This window comes from Rhinoderma darwinii, chromosome 3, assembly GCF_050947455.1.
Source record: "Rhinoderma darwinii isolate aRhiDar2 chromosome 3, aRhiDar2.hap1, whole genome shotgun sequence".
Classification (NCBI taxonomy): domain Eukaryota; kingdom Metazoa; phylum Chordata; class Amphibia; order Anura; family Rhinodermatidae; genus Rhinoderma; species Rhinoderma darwinii.
The window spans coordinates 413773686-413790163 of NC_134689.1; the positions used below are offsets into that span (position 1 = coordinate 413773686).

The 16478-nt window shown below is 38.5% G+C and overlaps 21 non-coding genes across 21 annotated transcripts; 14 read left to right on the plus strand and 7 right to left on the minus strand.

Moving 5' to 3' along the window:
• Window positions 1-974: 974 nt before the first annotated feature.
• On the minus strand, window positions 975-1048 carry TRNAT-AGU (transfer RNA threonine (anticodon AGU)). The gene has a single exon. It is a non-coding gene; the product is annotated as a tRNA-Thr (tRNA).
• A 2232-nt stretch (window positions 1049-3280) lies between these two features.
• On the plus strand, window positions 3281-3352 carry TRNAE-UUC (transfer RNA glutamic acid (anticodon UUC)). Its single transcript has one exon. It is a non-coding gene; the product is annotated as a tRNA-Glu (tRNA).
• A 653-nt stretch (window positions 3353-4005) lies between these two features.
• On the plus strand, window positions 4006-4077 carry TRNAE-UUC (transfer RNA glutamic acid (anticodon UUC)). Its single transcript has one exon. It is a non-coding gene; the product is annotated as a tRNA-Glu (tRNA).
• Window positions 4078-4731: 654 nt separating this feature from the next.
• TRNAE-UUC (transfer RNA glutamic acid (anticodon UUC)) lies at window positions 4732-4803 on the plus strand. Its single transcript has one exon. It is a non-coding gene; the product is annotated as a tRNA-Glu (tRNA).
• A 654-nt stretch (window positions 4804-5457) lies between these two features.
• TRNAE-UUC (transfer RNA glutamic acid (anticodon UUC)) lies at window positions 5458-5529 on the plus strand. Its single transcript has one exon. It is a non-coding gene; the product is annotated as a tRNA-Glu (tRNA).
• A 469-nt stretch (window positions 5530-5998) lies between these two features.
• Window positions 5999-6071, minus strand: TRNAM-CAU (transfer RNA methionine (anticodon CAU)). The gene has a single exon. It is a non-coding gene; the product is annotated as a tRNA-Met (tRNA).
• Window positions 6072-6182: 111 nt separating this feature from the next.
• Window positions 6183-6254, plus strand: TRNAE-UUC (transfer RNA glutamic acid (anticodon UUC)). Its single transcript has one exon. It is a non-coding gene; the product is annotated as a tRNA-Glu (tRNA).
• A 654-nt stretch (window positions 6255-6908) lies between these two features.
• TRNAE-UUC (transfer RNA glutamic acid (anticodon UUC)) lies at window positions 6909-6980 on the plus strand. The gene has a single exon. It is a non-coding gene; the product is annotated as a tRNA-Glu (tRNA).
• Window positions 6981-7634: 654 nt separating this feature from the next.
• TRNAE-UUC (transfer RNA glutamic acid (anticodon UUC)) lies at window positions 7635-7706 on the plus strand. Its single transcript has one exon. It is a non-coding gene; the product is annotated as a tRNA-Glu (tRNA).
• Window positions 7707-8175: 469 nt separating this feature from the next.
• On the minus strand, window positions 8176-8248 carry TRNAM-CAU (transfer RNA methionine (anticodon CAU)). The gene has a single exon. It is a non-coding gene; the product is annotated as a tRNA-Met (tRNA).
• Window positions 8249-8359: 111 nt separating this feature from the next.
• TRNAE-UUC (transfer RNA glutamic acid (anticodon UUC)) lies at window positions 8360-8431 on the plus strand. The gene has a single exon. It is a non-coding gene; the product is annotated as a tRNA-Glu (tRNA).
• A 654-nt stretch (window positions 8432-9085) lies between these two features.
• On the plus strand, window positions 9086-9157 carry TRNAE-UUC (transfer RNA glutamic acid (anticodon UUC)). The gene has a single exon. It is a non-coding gene; the product is annotated as a tRNA-Glu (tRNA).
• A 469-nt stretch (window positions 9158-9626) lies between these two features.
• TRNAM-CAU (transfer RNA methionine (anticodon CAU)) lies at window positions 9627-9699 on the minus strand. The gene has a single exon. It is a non-coding gene; the product is annotated as a tRNA-Met (tRNA).
• Window positions 9700-9810: 111 nt separating this feature from the next.
• Window positions 9811-9882, plus strand: TRNAE-UUC (transfer RNA glutamic acid (anticodon UUC)). The gene has a single exon. It is a non-coding gene; the product is annotated as a tRNA-Glu (tRNA).
• Window positions 9883-10535: 653 nt separating this feature from the next.
• On the plus strand, window positions 10536-10607 carry TRNAE-UUC (transfer RNA glutamic acid (anticodon UUC)). The gene has a single exon. It is a non-coding gene; the product is annotated as a tRNA-Glu (tRNA).
• A 653-nt stretch (window positions 10608-11260) lies between these two features.
• Window positions 11261-11332, plus strand: TRNAE-UUC (transfer RNA glutamic acid (anticodon UUC)). The gene has a single exon. It is a non-coding gene; the product is annotated as a tRNA-Glu (tRNA).
• Window positions 11333-11986: 654 nt separating this feature from the next.
• TRNAE-UUC (transfer RNA glutamic acid (anticodon UUC)) lies at window positions 11987-12058 on the plus strand. The gene has a single exon. It is a non-coding gene; the product is annotated as a tRNA-Glu (tRNA).
• Window positions 12059-12527: 469 nt separating this feature from the next.
• TRNAM-CAU (transfer RNA methionine (anticodon CAU)) lies at window positions 12528-12600 on the minus strand. The gene has a single exon. It is a non-coding gene; the product is annotated as a tRNA-Met (tRNA).
• A 1546-nt stretch (window positions 12601-14146) lies between these two features.
• On the plus strand, window positions 14147-14218 carry TRNAE-UUC (transfer RNA glutamic acid (anticodon UUC)). The gene has a single exon. It is a non-coding gene; the product is annotated as a tRNA-Glu (tRNA).
• Window positions 14219-14687: 469 nt separating this feature from the next.
• TRNAM-CAU (transfer RNA methionine (anticodon CAU)) lies at window positions 14688-14760 on the minus strand. Its single transcript has one exon. It is a non-coding gene; the product is annotated as a tRNA-Met (tRNA).
• Window positions 14761-16121: 1361 nt separating this feature from the next.
• Window positions 16122-16194, minus strand: TRNAM-CAU (transfer RNA methionine (anticodon CAU)). The gene has a single exon. It is a non-coding gene; the product is annotated as a tRNA-Met (tRNA).
• Window positions 16195-16478: the final 284 nt, after the last annotated feature.

Here is a 16478-nt window from a genome sequence, read left to right on the forward strand (position 1 = left end):
ATATAGTCCCTTAAATGGACTCTGTCACCAGTTTATCAATTCCCAATTTCCTAACTAGCCTAATAGGCGCTATGATGCTGATAACTACAGTGTGATTTGTTGTTTTTTTTTTAAAAACGTTTATTTGCAAAGTTATGAGCATTTATTTATATATACTAATGTAGCTCTAATAGCCAAATAGGAGATGACTCCTTTTTACTCTGTGCAGCTAATGTTTTCTGTATGACGCTGTCCAATCAGCATACAACTTCTCCCCCTTCCCTGTCCAGCAACACAGTGTGATCATATAGTACACTGCGTCCATTCCCGACTGTGTTTTCAACAGGTGATATCTTCGGTTCTGTCACAGCTAGAACTGTGATGTTGGTGTCATATGAAAGAGTAGAATCCAGTCTTTCAAATGCCACCAAATCTGCTTTTTTAGGTGGCCCACAGCCCGAGATATGGCTGTTTGAATTGATCCTCCTTCCCTGTAGCTTGAGTTTCACAATGTGTGTGAAGCAACTTCATGCTGATAGGACAGCATCAGATGCTGAGAGTCAGCTCCATCTCAGGAGAATTGCTGCTGTTACCTCCCAGATGTCTAATAAAGGCTAAATTACATATTTAGAAAATGCTCATAAATAATTTTGCAAATAATAAACATTTTTTTTACTACAAATCACCCTGTAGTTATCAGCAGCAAAGCACCAATTAGACTAGTTAGGAGTTAGGGACCTGATAAACTGGTAACAGAGTCCCTTTAAGAGCTCTTCAAAAGTTTTTCCCACAATGGATGTTAAGCTTACTGGTCTATAATTACTTTGTATTGAACTTACTACTTATAGAAAACTCAATGACATTCATGGGGTCTCTGTCACCAATGAAAAACCCGATAGATTTTTAATTGCCTATAAAGAATTTGATTCATCATATACTTTAGTTATGTAAACTTAAATAATAAACAAGTGAATAAACTAAAGCAACAAATAGCAAGGCACTGCTGAGATTTGAACTCAGGATCTCCTGTTTACTAGACAGGCGCTTTAACCAACTAAGCCACAGCACCAAAGCACTTTTCTTCTCACGGTGTCCTACCACACAGCTCAGTTCAGAGCAAAAGACTGATCTCATATTTTAGGCTAGCCCCTTAGGTGTAGTTGCCAGAAGTCTTAACAGTCAGGGTACATAAGTTGTGATGGCCGAGTGGTTAAGGCGTTGGATATGAAATCCAATGGGGTCTCCCTGCACAGGTTCAAGTCCTGTTCACAACGTTCTATTTTAAGAAGAGAACTTCCAGAAACATATTAAAGTTTGTCACCTATAGAAAGAGTTATTTTAATTCCATCCTCTTTATCACTGATTAATTACATTAATAATAGTGGTTCCAGCTGTGCCCCTGGCTTACAACTCTGAAAAGCGAGCAATATTTAGAGTATAAATCACTATAACTACAGCATCCCATTTGTCCAGACTTTTATTTTCCTCTTGATAAAAACAAATCAGGTTGGTTGGACAACTTCTGTCCTTAGTAAATCTCTGCTTGCTGTCAATTATAATACTATTTTCTGTCACATACTCCTGTATATAGTCCCTTAAATGGACTCTGTCACCAGTTTATCAATTCCCAATTTCCTAACTAGCCTAATAGGCGCTATGATGCTGATAACTACAGTGTGATTTGTTGTTTTTTTAAAAAAACGTTTATTTGCAAAGTTATGAGCATTTATTTATATATACTAATGTAGCTCTAATAGCCAAACAGGAGATGACTCCTTTTTACTCTGGGCAGCTAATGTTTTCTGTATGACGCTGTCCAATCAGCATACAACTTCTCCCCCTTCCCTGTCCAGCAACACAGTCTAGCGGTTAGGATTCCTGGTTTTCACCCAGGTGGCCCGGGTTCGACTCCCGGTATGGGAAAGAACCTTTTACTAGTCTTGCACTTTCAAAGGTTGAGCGTTATAGGATAAAAGTGCTCTTTGTGGCCATAAATTCTAACTTATCTTTGTTTACCCATTCCTCCTCTTTTCACCAGATCCTATTTGAGCTTGAAAACTCAAATAATTCCTATTGTTCCCTTCTCACTCCAAGTCAACAACCCCTTTATCCTGTCAGTTTGGCTAATTTTCCTTTTTTTAATGAACTAGTTTCGCCAATAAATAAGAAACCATCAGACTATTTCACCCAATCTGATTGGGACTTTGCTTTAATATTGTTTCTTTTTAGGATAGATCCTATTTTGGATTTAAAGCTCAAATCATTCCCATCTCTTCTACTCACTCAAAAATGACAAGGAAATCAACAACACTTTCCTCATATATTAAAAACGTTTCGGCAGAAAAACCCGATTTCCTGCATGAATGGAGGAAGACAAAAACTCACTGAACAGTGCCTTGTGTGAGGATCGAACTCACGACCTTCAGATTATGAGACTGACACGCTTCCTACTGCGCTAACGGGGCAACCACCAGATGTTTGTAGACAAGCTCAAAGCGGCAAAATGAAAAAATATATATACATTTTCTTTATTCCCACTTTTTCTTAGTCCATGACTCATTATACTTAATAACTGCTCCCATATGGTCTAGCGGTTAGGATTCCTGGTTTTTACCCAGGTGGCCCGGGTTCGACTCCCGGTATGGGAAAGAACCTTTTACTAGTCTTGCACTTTCAAAGGTTGAGCGTTATAGGATAAAAGTGCTCTTTGTGGCCATAAATTCTAACTTATCTTTGTTTACCCATTCCTCCTCTTTTCACCAGATCCTATTTGAGCTTGAAAACTCAAATAATTCCTATTGTTCCCTTCTCACTCCAAGTCAACAACCCCTTTATCCTGTCAGTTTGGCTAATTTTCCTTTTTTTAATGAACTAGTTTCGCCAATAAATAAGAAACCATCAGACTATTTCACCCAATCTGATTGGGACTTTGCTTTAATATTGTTTCTTTTTAGGCAAGATCCTATTTTGGATTTAAAGCTCAAATCATTCCCATCTCTTCTACTCACTCAAAAATGACAAGGAAATCAACAACACTTTCCTCATATATTAAAAACGTTTCGGCAGAAAAACCTGATTTCCTGCATGAATGGAGGAAGACAAAAACTCACTGAACAGTGCCTTGTGTGAGGATCGAACTCACGACCTTCAGATTATGAGACTGACACGCTTCCTACTGCGCTAACGGGGCAACCACCAGATGTTTGTAGACAAGCTCAAAGCGGCAAAATGAAAAAATATATATACATTTTCTTTATTCCCACTTTTTCTTAGTCCATGACTCATTATACTTAATAACTGCTCCCATATGGTCTAGCGGTTAGGATTCCTGGTTTTCACCCAGGTGGCCTGGGTTCGACTCCCGGTATGGGAAAGAACCTTTTACTAGTCTTGCACTTTCAAAGGTTGAGCGTTATAGGATAAAAGTGCTCTTTGTGGCCATAAATTCTAACTTATCTTTGTTTACCCATTCCTCCTCTTTTCACCAGATCCTATTTGAGCTTGAAAACTCAAATAATTCCTATTGTTCCCTTCTCACTCCAAGTCAACAACCCCTTTATCCTGTCAGTTTGGCTAATTTTCCTTTTTTTAATGAACTAGTTTCGCCAATAAATAAGAAACCATCAGACTATTTCACCCAATCTGATTGGGACTTTGCTTTAATATTGTTTCTTTTTAGGCAAGATCCTATTTTGGATTTAAAGCTCAAATCATTCCCATCTCTTCTACTCACTCAAAAATGACAAGGAAATCAACAACACTTTCCTCATATATTAAAAACGTTTCGGCAGAAAAACCCGATTTCCTGCATGAATGGAGGAAGACAAAAACTCACTGAACAGTGCCTTGTGTGAGGATCGAACTCACGACCTTCAGATTATGAGACTGACACGCTTCCTACTGCGCTAACGGGGCAACCACCAGATGTTTGTAGACAAGCTCAAAGCGGCAAAATGAAAAAATATATATACATTTTCTTTATTCCCACTTTTTCTTAGTCCATGACTCATTATACTTAATAACTGCTCCCATATGGTCTAGCGGTTAGGATTCCTGGTTTTCACCCAGGTGGCCCGGGTTTGACTCCCGGTATGGGAAAGAACCTTTTACTAGTCTTGCACTTTCAAAGGTTGAGCGTTATAGGATAAAAGTGCTCTTTGTGGCCATAAATTCTAACTTATCTTTGTTTACCCATTCCTCCTCTTTTCACCAGATCCTATTTGAGCTTGAAAACTCAAATAATTCCTATTGTTCCCTTCTCACTCCAAGTCAACAACCCCTTTATCCTGTCAGTTTGGCTAATTTTCCTTTTTTTAATGAACTAGTTTCGCCAATAAATAAGAAACCATCAGACTATTTCACCCAATCTGATTGGGACTTTGCTTTAATATTGTTTCTTTTTAGGCAAGATCCTATTTTGGATTTAAAGCTCAAATCATTCCCATCTCTTCTACTCACTCAAAAATGACAAGGAAATCAACAACACTTTCCTCATATATTAAAAACGTTTCGGCAGAAAAACCTGATTTCCTGCATGAATGGAGGAAGACAAAAACTCACTGAACAGTGCCTTGTGTGAGGATCGAACTCACGACCTTCAGATTATGAGACTGACACGCTTCCTACTGCGCTAACGGGGCAACCACCAGATGTTTGTAGACAAGCTCAAATCGGCAAAATGAAAAAATATATATACATTTTCTTTATTCCCACTTTTTCTTAGTCCATGACTCATTATACTTAATACCTGCCTCCCATATGGTCTAGCGGTTAGGATTCTTGGTTTTCACTCAGGTGGCCCGGGTTCGACTCCCGGTATGGGAAAGAACCTTTTACTAGTCTTGCACTTTCAAAGGTTGAGCGTTATAGGATAAAAGTGCTCTTTGTGGCCATAAATTCTAACTTATCTTTGTTTACCCATTCCTCCTCTTTTCACCAGATCCTATTTGAGCTTGAAAACTCAAATAATTCCTATTGTTCCCTTCTCACTCCAAGTCAACAACCCCTTTATCCTGTCAGTTTGGCTAATTTTCCTTTTTTTAATGAACTAGTTTCGCCAATAAATAAGAAACCATCAGACTATTTCACCCAAACTGATTGGGACTTTGCTTTAATATTGTTTCTTTTTAGGCAAGGTCCTATTTTGGATTTAAAGCTCAAATCATTCCCATCTCTTCTACTCACTCAAAAATGACAAGGAAATCAACAACACTTTCCTCATATATTAAAAACGTTTCGGCAGAAAAACCCGATTTCCTGCATGAATGGAGGAAGACAAAAACTCACTGAACAGTGCCTTGTGTGAGGATCGAACTCACGACCTTCAGATTATGAGACTGACACGCTTCCTACTGCGCTAACGGGGCAACCACCAGATGTTTGTAGACAAGCTCAAAGCGGCAAAATGAAAAAATATATATACATTTTCTTTATTCCCACTTTTTCTTAGTCCATGACTCATTATACTTAATAACTGCCTCCCATATGGTCTAGCGGTTAGGATTCTTGGTTTTCACTCAGGTGGCCCGGGTTCGACTCCCGGTATGGGAAAGAACCTTTTACTAGTCTTGCACTTTCAAAGGTTGAGCGTTATAGGATAAAAGTGCTCTTTGTGGCCATAAATTCTAACTTATCTTTGTTTACCCATTCCTCCTCTTTTCACCAGATCCTATTTGAGCTTGAAAACTCAAATAATTCCTATTGTTCCCTTCTCACTCCAAGTCAACAACCCCTTTATCCTGTCAGTTTGGCTAATTTTCCTTTTTTTAATGAACTAGTTTCGCCAATAAATAAGAAACCATCAGACTATTTCACCCAAACTGATTGGGACTTTGCTTTAATATTGTTTCTTTTTAGGCAAGATCCTATTTTGGATTTAAAGCTCAAATCATTCCCATCTCTTCTACTCACTCAAAAATGACAAGGAAATCAAGAACACTTTCCTCATATATTAAAAACGTTTCGGCAGAAAAACCCGATTTCCTGCATGAATGGAGGAAGACAAAAACTTACTCAACAGTGCCTCGTGTGAGGATCGAACTCACGACCTTCAGATTATGAGACTGACACGCTTCCTACTGCGCTAACGAGGCAACCACCAGATGTCTGTAGACAAGCTCAAAGCGGCAAAATGAAAAAAAATATATATATTTTCTTTATTCCCACTTTTTCTTAGTCCATGACTCATTATACTTAATAACTACTCCCATATGGTCTAGCGGTTAGGATTCCTGGTTTTCACCCAGGTGGCCTGGGTTCGACTCCCGGTATGGGAAAGAACCTTTTACTAGTCTTGCACTTTCAAAGGTTGAGCGTTATAGGATAAAAGTGCTCTTTGTGGCCATAAATTCTAACTTATCTTTGTTTACCCATTCCTCCTCTTTTCACCAGATCCTATTTGAGCTTGAAAACTCAAATAATTCCTATTGTTCCCTTCTCACTCCAAGTCAACATCCCCTTTATCCTGTCAGTTTGGCTAATTTTCCTTTTTTTAATGAACTAGTTTCGCCAATAAATAAGAAACCATCAGACTATTTCACCCAATCTGATTGGGACTTTGCTTTAATATTGTTTCTTTTTAGGCAAGATCCTATTTTGGATTTAAAGCTCAAATCATTCCCATCTCTTCTACTCACTCAAAAATGACAAGGAAATCAACAACACTTTCCTCATATATTAAAAACGTTTCGGCAGAAAAACCCGATTTCCTGCATGAATGGAGGAAGACAAAAACTCACTGAACAGTGCCTCGTGTGAGGATCGAACTCACGACCTTCAGATTATGAGACTGACACGCTTCCTACTACGCTAACGGGGCAACCACCAGATGTTTGTAGATAAGCTCAAAGCGGCAAAATGAAAAAATATATATACATTTTCTTTATTCCCACTTTTTCTTAGTCCATGACTCATTATACTTAATAACTGCCTCCCATATGGTCTAGCGGTTAGGATTCTTGGTTTTCACTCAGGTGGCCCGGGTTCGACTCCCGGTATGGGAAAGAACCTTTTACTAGTCTTGCACTTTCAAAGGTTGAGCGTTATAGGATAAAAGTGCTCTTTGTGGCCATAAATTCTAACTTATCTTTGTTTACCCATTCCTCCTCTTTTCACCAGATCCTATTTGAGCTTGAAAACTCAAATAATTCCTATTGTTCCCTTCTCACTCCAAGTCAACAACCCCTTTATCCTGTCAGTTTGGCTAATTTTCCTTTTTTTAATGAACTAGTTTCGCCAATAAATAAGAAACCATCAGACTATTTCACCCAAACTGATTGGGACTTTGCTTTAATATTGTTTCTTTTTAGGCAAGATCCTATTTTGGATTTAAAGCTCAAATCATTCCCATCTCTTCTACTCACTCAAAAATGACAAGGAAATCAACAACACTTTCCTCATATATTAAAAACGTTTCGGCAGAAAAACCCGATTTCCTGCATGAATGGAGGAAGACAAAAACTCACTGAACAGTGCCTTGTGTGAGGATCGAACTCACGACCTTCAGATTATGAGACTGACACGCTTCCTACTGCGCTAACGGGGCAACCACCAGATGTTTGTAGACAAGCTCAAAGCGGCAAAATGAAAAAATATATATACATTTTCTTTATTCCCACTTTTTCTTAGTCCATGACTCATTATACTTAATAACTGCCTCCCATATGGTCTAGCGGTTAGGATTCTTGGTTTTCACTCAGGTGGCCCGGGTTCGACTCCCGGTATGGGAAAGAACCTTTTACTAGTCTTGCACTTTCAAAGGTTGAGCGTTATAGGATAAAAGTGCTCTTTGTGGCCATAAATTCTAACTTATCTTTGTTTACCCATTCCTCCTCTTTTCACCAGATCCTATTTGAGCTTGAAAACTCAAATAATTCCTATTGTTCCCTTCTCACTCCAAGTCAACAACCCCTTTATCCTGTCAGTTTGGCTAATTTTCCTTTTTTTAATGAACTAGTTTCGCCAATAAATAAGAAACCATCAGACTATTTCACCCAAACTGATTGGGACTTTGCTTTAATATTGTTTCTTTTTAGGCAAGATCCTATTTTGGATTTAAAGCTCAAATCATTCCCATCTCTTCTACTCACTCAAAAATGACAAGGAAATCAAGAACACTTTCCTCATATATTAAAAACGTTTCGGCAGAAAAACCCGATTTCCTGCATGAATGGAGGAAGACAAAAACTTACTCAACAGTGCCTCGTGTGAGGATCGAACTCACGACCTTCAGATTATGAGACTGACACGCTTCCTACTGCGCTAACGAGGCAACCACCAGATGTCTGTAGACAAGCTCAAAGCGGCAAAATGAAAAAAAATATATATATTTTCTTTATTCCCACTTTTTCTTAGTCCATGACTCATTATACTTAATAACTACTCCCATATGGTCTAGCGGTTAGGATTCCTGGTTTTCACCCAGGTGGCCTGGGTTCGACTCCCGGTATGGGAAAGAACCTTTTACTAGTCTTGCACTTTCAAAGGTTGAGCGTTATAGGATAAAAGTGCTCTTTGTGGCCATAAATTCTAACTTATCTTTGTTTACCCATTCCTCCTCTTTTCACCAGATCCTATTTGAGCTTGAAAACTCAAATAATTCCTATTGTTCCCTTCTCACTCCAAGTCAACATCCCCTTTATCCTGTCAGTTTGGCTAATTTTCCTTTTTTTAATGAACTAGTTTCGCCAATAAATAAGAAACCATCAGACTATTTCACCCAATCTGATTGGGACTTTGCTTTAATATTGTTTCTTTTTAGGCAAGATCCTATTTTGGATTTAAAGCTCAAATCATTCCCATCTCTTCTACTCACTCAAAAATGACAAGGAAATCAACAACACTTTCCTCATATATTAAAAACGTTTCGGCAGAAAAACCCGATTTCCTGCATGAATGGAGGAAGACAAAAACTCACTGAACAGTGCCTCGTGTGAGGATCGAACTCACGACCTTCAGATTATGAGACTGACACGCTTCCTACTACGCTAACGGGGCAACCACCAGATGTTTGTAGATAAGCTCAAAGCGGCAAAATGAAAAAATATATATACATTTTCTTTATTCCCACTTTTTCTTAGTCCATGACTCATTATACTTAATAACTGCCTCCCATATGGTCTAGCGGTTAGGATTCTTGGTTTTCACTCAGGTGGCCCGGGTTCGACTCCCGGTATGGGAAAGAACCTTTTACTAGTCTTGCACTTTCAAAGGTTGAGCGTTATAGGATAAAAGTGCTCTTTGTGGCCATAAATTCTAACTTATCTTTGTTTACCCATTCCTCCTCTTTTCACCAGATCCTATTTGAGCTTGAAAACTCAAATAATTCCTATTGTTCCCTTCTCACTCCAAGTCAACAACCCCTTTATCCTGTCAGTTTGGCTAATTTTCCTTTTTTTAATGAACTAGTTTCGCCAATAAATAAGAAACCATCAGACTATTTCACCCAAACTGATTGGGACTTTGCTTTAATATTGTTTCTTTTTAGGCAAGATCCTATTTTGGATTTAAAGCTCAAATCATTCCCATCTCTTCTACTCACTCAAAAATGACAAGGAAATCAAGAACACTTTCCTCATATATTAAAAACGTTTCGGCAGAAAAACCCGATTTCCTGCATGAATGGAGGAAGACAAAAACTTACTCAACAGTGCCTCGTGTGAGGATCGAACTCACGACCTTCAGATTATGAGACTGACACGCTTCCTACTGCGCTAACGAGGCAACCACCAGATGTCTGTAGACAAGCTCAAAGCGGCAAAATGAAAAAAAATATATATATTTTCTTTATTCCCACTTTTTCTTAGTCCATGACTCATTATACTTAATAACTACTCCCATATGGTCTAGCGGTTAGGATTCCTGGTTTTCACCCAGGTGGCCTGGGTTCGACTCCCGGTATGGGAAAGAACCTTTTACTAGTCTTGCACTTTCAAAGGTTGAGCGTTATAGGATAAAAGTGCTCTTTGTGGCCATAAATTCTAACTTATCTTTGTTTACCCATTCCTCCTCTTTTCACCAGATCCTATTTGAGCTTGAAAACTCAAATAATTCCTATTGTTCCCTTCTCACTCCAAGTCAACATCCCCTTTATCCTGTCAGTTTGGCTAATTTTCCTTTTTTTAATGAACTAGTTTCGCCAATAAATAAGAAACCATCAGACTATTTCACCCAATCTGATTGGGACTTTGCTTTAATATTGTTTCTTTTTAGGCAAGATCCTATTTTGGATTTAAAGCTCAAATCATTCCCATCTCTTCTACTCACTCAAAAATGACAAGGAAATCAACAACACTTTCCTCATATATTAAAAACGTTTCGGCAGAAAAACCCGATTTCCTGCATGAATGGAGGAAGACAAAAACTCACTGAACAGTGCCTCGTGTGAGGATCGAACTCACGACCTTCAGATTATGAGACTGACATGCTTCCTACTGCGCTAACGGGGCAACTACCAGATGTTTGTAGACAAGCTCAAAGCGGCAAAATGAAAAAATATATATACATTTTCTTTATTCCCACTTTTTCTTAGTCCATGACTCATTATACTTAATAACTGCTCCCATATGGTCTAGCGGTTAGGATTCCTGGTTTTCACCCAGGTGGCCTGGGTTCGACTCCCGGTATGGGAAAGAACCTTTTACTAGTCTTGCACTTTCAAAGGTTGAGCGTTATAGGATAAAAGTGCTCTTTGTGGCCATAAATTCTAACTTATCTTTGTTTACCCATTCCTCCTCTTTTCACCAGATCCTATTTGAGCTTGAAAACTCAAATAATTCCTATTGTTCCCTTCTCACTCCAAGTCAACAACCCCTTTATCCTGTCAGTTTGGCTAATTTTCCTTTTTTTAATGAACTAGTTTCGCCAATAAATAAGAAACCATCAGACTATTTCACCCAATCTGATTCGGACTTTGCTTTACTATTGTTTCTTTTTAGGCAAGATCCTATTTTGGATTTAAAGCTCAAATCATTCCCATCTCTTCTACTCACTCAAAAATGACAAGGAAATCAACAACACTTTCCTCATATATTAAAAACGTTTCGGCAGAAAAACGCGATTTCCTGCATGAATGGAGGAAGACAAAAACTCACTGAACAGTGCCTCGTGTGAGGATCGAACTCACGACCTTCAGATTATGAGACTGACATGCTTCCTACTGCGCTAACGGGGCAACTACCAGATGTTTGTAGACAAGCTCAAAGCGGCAAAATGAAAAAATATATATACATTTTCTTTATTCCCACTTTTTCTTAGTCCATGACTCATTATACTTAATAACTGCTCCCATATGGTCTAGCGGTTAGGATTCCTGGTTTTCACCCAGGTGGCCTGGGTTCGACTCCCGGTATGGGAAAGAACCTTTTACTAGTCTTGCACTTTCAAAGGTTGAGCGTTATAGGATAAAAGTGCTCTTTGTGGCCATAAATTCTAACTTATCTTTGTTTACCCATTCCTCCTCTTTTCACCAGATCCTATTTGAGCTTGAAAACTCAAATAATTCCTATTGTTCCCTTCTCACTCCAAGTCAACAACCCCTTTATCCTGTCAGTTTGGCTAATTTTCCTTTTTTTAATGAACTAGTTTCGCCAATAAATAAGAAACCATCAGACTATTTCACCCAATCTGATTCGGACTTTGCTTTACTATTGTTTCTTTTTAGGCAAGATCCTATTTTGGATTTAAAGCTCAAATCATTCCCATCTCTTCTACTCACTCAAAAATGACAAGGAAATCAACAACACTTTCCTCATATATTAAAAACGTTTCGGCAGAAAAACGCGATTTCCTGCATGAATGGAGGAAGACAAAAACTCACTGAACAGTGCCTTGTGTGAGGATCGAACTCACGACCTTCAGATTATGAGACTGACACGCTTCCTACTAGGCTAACGGGGCAACCACCAGATGTTTGTAGACAAGCTCAAAGCGGCAAAATGAAAAAATATATATACATTTTCTTTATTCCCACTTTTTCTTAGTCCATGACTCATTATACTTAATAACTGCCTCCCATATGGTCTAGCGGTTAGGATTCTTGGTTTTCACTCAGGTGGCCCGGGTTCGACTCCCGGTATGGGAAAGAACCTTTTACTAGTCTTGCACTTTCAAAGGTTGAGCGTTATAGGATAAAAGTGCTCTTTGTGGCCATAAATTCTAACTTATCTTTGTTTACCCATTCCTCCTCTTTTCACCACATCCTATTTGAGCTTGAAAACTCAAATAATTCCTCTTGTTCCCTTCTCACTCCAAGTCAACAACCCCTTTATCCTGTCAGTTTGGCTCATTTTCCTTTTTTTAATGAACTAGTTTCGCCAATAAATAAGAAACCATCAGACTATTTCACCCAATCTGATTGGGACTTTGCTTTAATATTGTTTCTTTTTAGGCAAGATCCTATTTTGGATTTAAAGCTCAAATCATTCCCATCTCTTCTACTCACTCAAAAATGACAAGGAAATCAAGAACACTTTCCTCATATATTAAAAACGTTTCGGCAGAAAAACCCGATTTCCTGCATGAATGGAGGAAGACAAAAACTTACTCAACAGTGCCTCGTGTGAGGATCGAACTCACGACCTTCAGATTATGAGACTGACACGCTTCCTACTGCGCTAACGAGGCAACCACCAGATGTCTGTAGACAAGCTCAAAGCGGCAAAATGAAAAAAAATATATATATTTTCTTTATTCCCACTTTTTCTTAGTCCATGACTCATTATACTTAATAACTACTCCCATATGGTCTAGCGGTTAGGATTCCTGGTTTTGATTTAGGTGGCCCGGGTTCGACTCCCTTTTACTAGTCTTGCACTTTCAAAGGTTGAGCGTTATAGGATAAAAGTGCTCTTTGTGGCCATAAATTCTAACTTATCTTTGTTTACCCATTCCTCCTCTTTTCACCAGATCCTATTTGAGCTTGAAAACTCAAATAATTCCTATTGTTCCCTTCTCACTCCAAGTCAACAACCCCTTTATCCTGTCAGTTTGGCTCATTTTCCTTTTTTTAATGAACTAGTTTCGCCAATAAATAAGAAACCATCAGACTATTTCACCCAATCTGATTGGGACTTTGCTTTAATATTGTTTCTTTTTAGGCAAGATCCTATTTTGGATTTAAAGCTCAAATCATTCCCATCTCTTCTACTCACTCAAAAATGACAAGGAAATCAACAACACTTTCCACATATATTAAAAACGTTTCGGCAGAAAAACCCGATTTCCTGCATGAATGGAGGAAGACAAAAACTCACTGAACAGTGCCTTGTGTGAGGATCGAACTCACGACCTTCAGATTATGAGACTGACACGCTTCCTACTGCGCTAACGAGGCAACCACCAGATGTTTGTAGACAAGCTCAAAGCGGCAAAATGAAAAAAAAAATATATATTTTCTTTATTCCCACTTTTTCTTAGTCCATGACTCATTATACTTAATAACTGCTCCCATATGGTCTAGCGGTTAGGATTCCTGGTTTTCACTCAGGTGGCCTGGGTTCGACTCCTGGTATGGGAAAGAACCTTTTACTAGTCTTGCACTTTCAAAGGTTGAGCGTTATAGGATAAAAGTGCTCTTTGTGGCCATAAATTCTAACTTATCTTTGTTTACCCATTCCTCCTCTTTTCACCAGATCCTATTTGAGCTTGAAAACTCAAATAATTCCTATTGTTCCCTTCTCACTCCAAGTCAACAACCCCTTTATCCTGTCAGTTTGGCTAATTTTCCTTTTTTTAATGAACTAGTTTCGCCAATAAATAAGAAACCATCAGACTATTTCACCCAATCTGATTCGGACTTTGCTTTACTATTGTTTCTTTTTAGGCAAGATCCTATTTTGGATTTAAAGCTCAAATCATTCCCATCTCTTCTACTCACTCAAAAATGACAAGGAAATCAACAACACTTTCCTCATATATTAAAAACGTTTCGGCAGAAAAACGCGATTTCCTGCATGAATGGAGGAAGACAAAAACTCACTGAACAGTGCCTTGTGTGAGGATCGAACTCACGACCTTCAGATTATGAGACTGACACGCTTCCTACTAGGCTAACGGGGCAACCACCAGATGTTTGTAGACAAGCTCAAAGCGGCAAAATGAAAAAATATATATACATTTTCTTTATTCCCACTTTTTCTTAGTCCATGACTCATTATACTTAATAACTGCCTCCCATATGGTCTAGCGGTTAGGATTCTTGGTTTTCACTCAGGTGGCCCGGGTTCGACTCCCGGTATGGGAAAGAACCTTTTACTAGTCTTGCACTTTCAAAGGTTGAGCGTTATAGGATAAAAGTGCTCTTTGTGGCCATAAATTCTAACTTATCTTTGTTTACCCATTCCTCCTCTTTTCACCACATCCTATTTGAGCTTGAAAACTCAAATAATTCCTCTTGTTCCCTTCTCACTCCAAGTCAACAACCCCTTTATCCTGTCAGTTTGGCTCATTTTCCTTTTTTTAATGAACTAGTTTCGCCAATAAATAAGAAACCATCAGACTATTTCACCCAATCTGATTGGGACTTTGCTTTAATATTGTTTCTTTTTAGGCAAGATCCTATTTTGGATTTAAAGCTCAAATCATTCCCATCTCTTCTACTCACTCAAAAATGACAAGGAAATCAAGAACACTTTCCTCATATATTAAAAACGTTTCGGCAGAAAAACCCGATTTCCTGCATGAATGGAGGAAGACAAAAACTTACTCAACAGTGCCTCGTGTGAGGATCGAACTCACGACCTTCAGATTATGAGACTGACACGCTTCCTACTGCGCTAACGAGGCAACCACCAGATGTCTGTAGACAAGCTCAAAGCGGCAAAATGAAAAAAAATATATATATTTTCTTTATTCCCACTTTTTCTTAGTCCATGACTCATTATACTTAATAACTACTCCCATATGGTCTAGCGGTTAGGATTCCTGGTTTTGATTTAGGTGGCCCGGGTTCGACTCCCTTTTACTAGTCTTGCACTTTCAAAGGTTGAGCGTTATAGGATAAAAGTGCTCTTTGTGGCCATAAATTCTAACTTATCTTTGTTTACCCATTCCTCCTCTTTTCACCAGATCCTATTTGAGCTTGAAAACTCAAATAATTCCTATTGTTCCCTTCTCACTCCAAGTCAACAACCCCTTTATCCTGTCAGTTTGGCTCATTTTCCTTTTTTTAATGAACTAGTTTCGCCAATAAATAAGAAACCATCAGACTATTTCACCCAATCTGATTGGGACTTTGCTTTAATATTGTTTCTTTTTAGGCAAGATCCTATTTTGGATTTAAAGCTCAAATCATTCCCATCTCTTCTACTCACTCAAAAATGACAAGGAAATCAACAACACTTTCCACATATATTAAAAACGTTTCGGCAGAAAAACCCGATTTCCTGCATGAATGGAGGAAGACAAAAACTCACTGAACAGTGCCTTGTGTGAGGATCGAACTCACGACCTTCAGATTATGAGACTGACACGCTTCCTACTGCGCTAACGAGGCAACCACCAGATGTTTGTAGACAAGCTCAAAGCGGCAAAATGAAAAAAAAAATATATATTTTCTTTATTCCCACTTTTTCTTAGTCCATGACTCATTATACTTAATAACTGCTCCCATATGGTCTAGCGGTTAGGATTCCTGGTTTTCACTCAGGTGGCCCGGGTTCGACTCCTGGTATGGGAAAGAACCTTTTACTAGTCTTGCACTTTCAAAGGTTGAGCGTTATAGGATAAAAGTGCTCTTTGTGGCCATAAATTCTTACTTATCTTTGTTTACCCATTCCTCCTCTTTTCACCAGATCCTATTTGAGCTTGAAAACTCAAATAATTCCTATTGTTCCCTTCTCACTCCAAGTCAACAACCCCTTTATCCTGTCAGTTTGGCTAATTTTCCTTTTTTTAATGAACTAGTTTCACCAATAAATAAGAAACCATCAGACTATTTCACCCAATCTGATTGGGACTTTGCTTTAATATTGTTTCTTTTTAGGCAAGATCCTATTTTGGATTTAAAGCTCAAATCATTCCCATCTCTTCTACTCACTCAAAAATGACAAGGAAATCAACAACACTTTCCTCATATATTAAAAACGTTTCGGCAGAAAAACCCGATTTCCTGCATGAATGGAGGAAGACAAAAACGTACTCAACAGTGCCTCGTGTGAGGATCGAACTCACGACCTTCAGATTATGAGACTGACACGCTTCCTACTGCGCTAACGAGGCAACCACCAGATGTCTGTAGACAAGCTCAAAGCGGCAAAATGAAAAAAAATATATATATTTTCTTTATTCCCACTTTTTGTTAGTCCATGACTCATTATACTTAATAATTGCTCCCATATGGTCTAGCGGTTAGGATTCCTGGTTTTGGCCCGGGTTCGACTCCCGGTATGGGAAAGAACCTTTTACTAGTCTTGCATTTTCAAAGGTTGAGCGTTATAGGATAAAAGTGCTCTTTGTGGCCATAAATTCTAACTTATCTTTGTTTACCCATTCCTCCTCTTTTC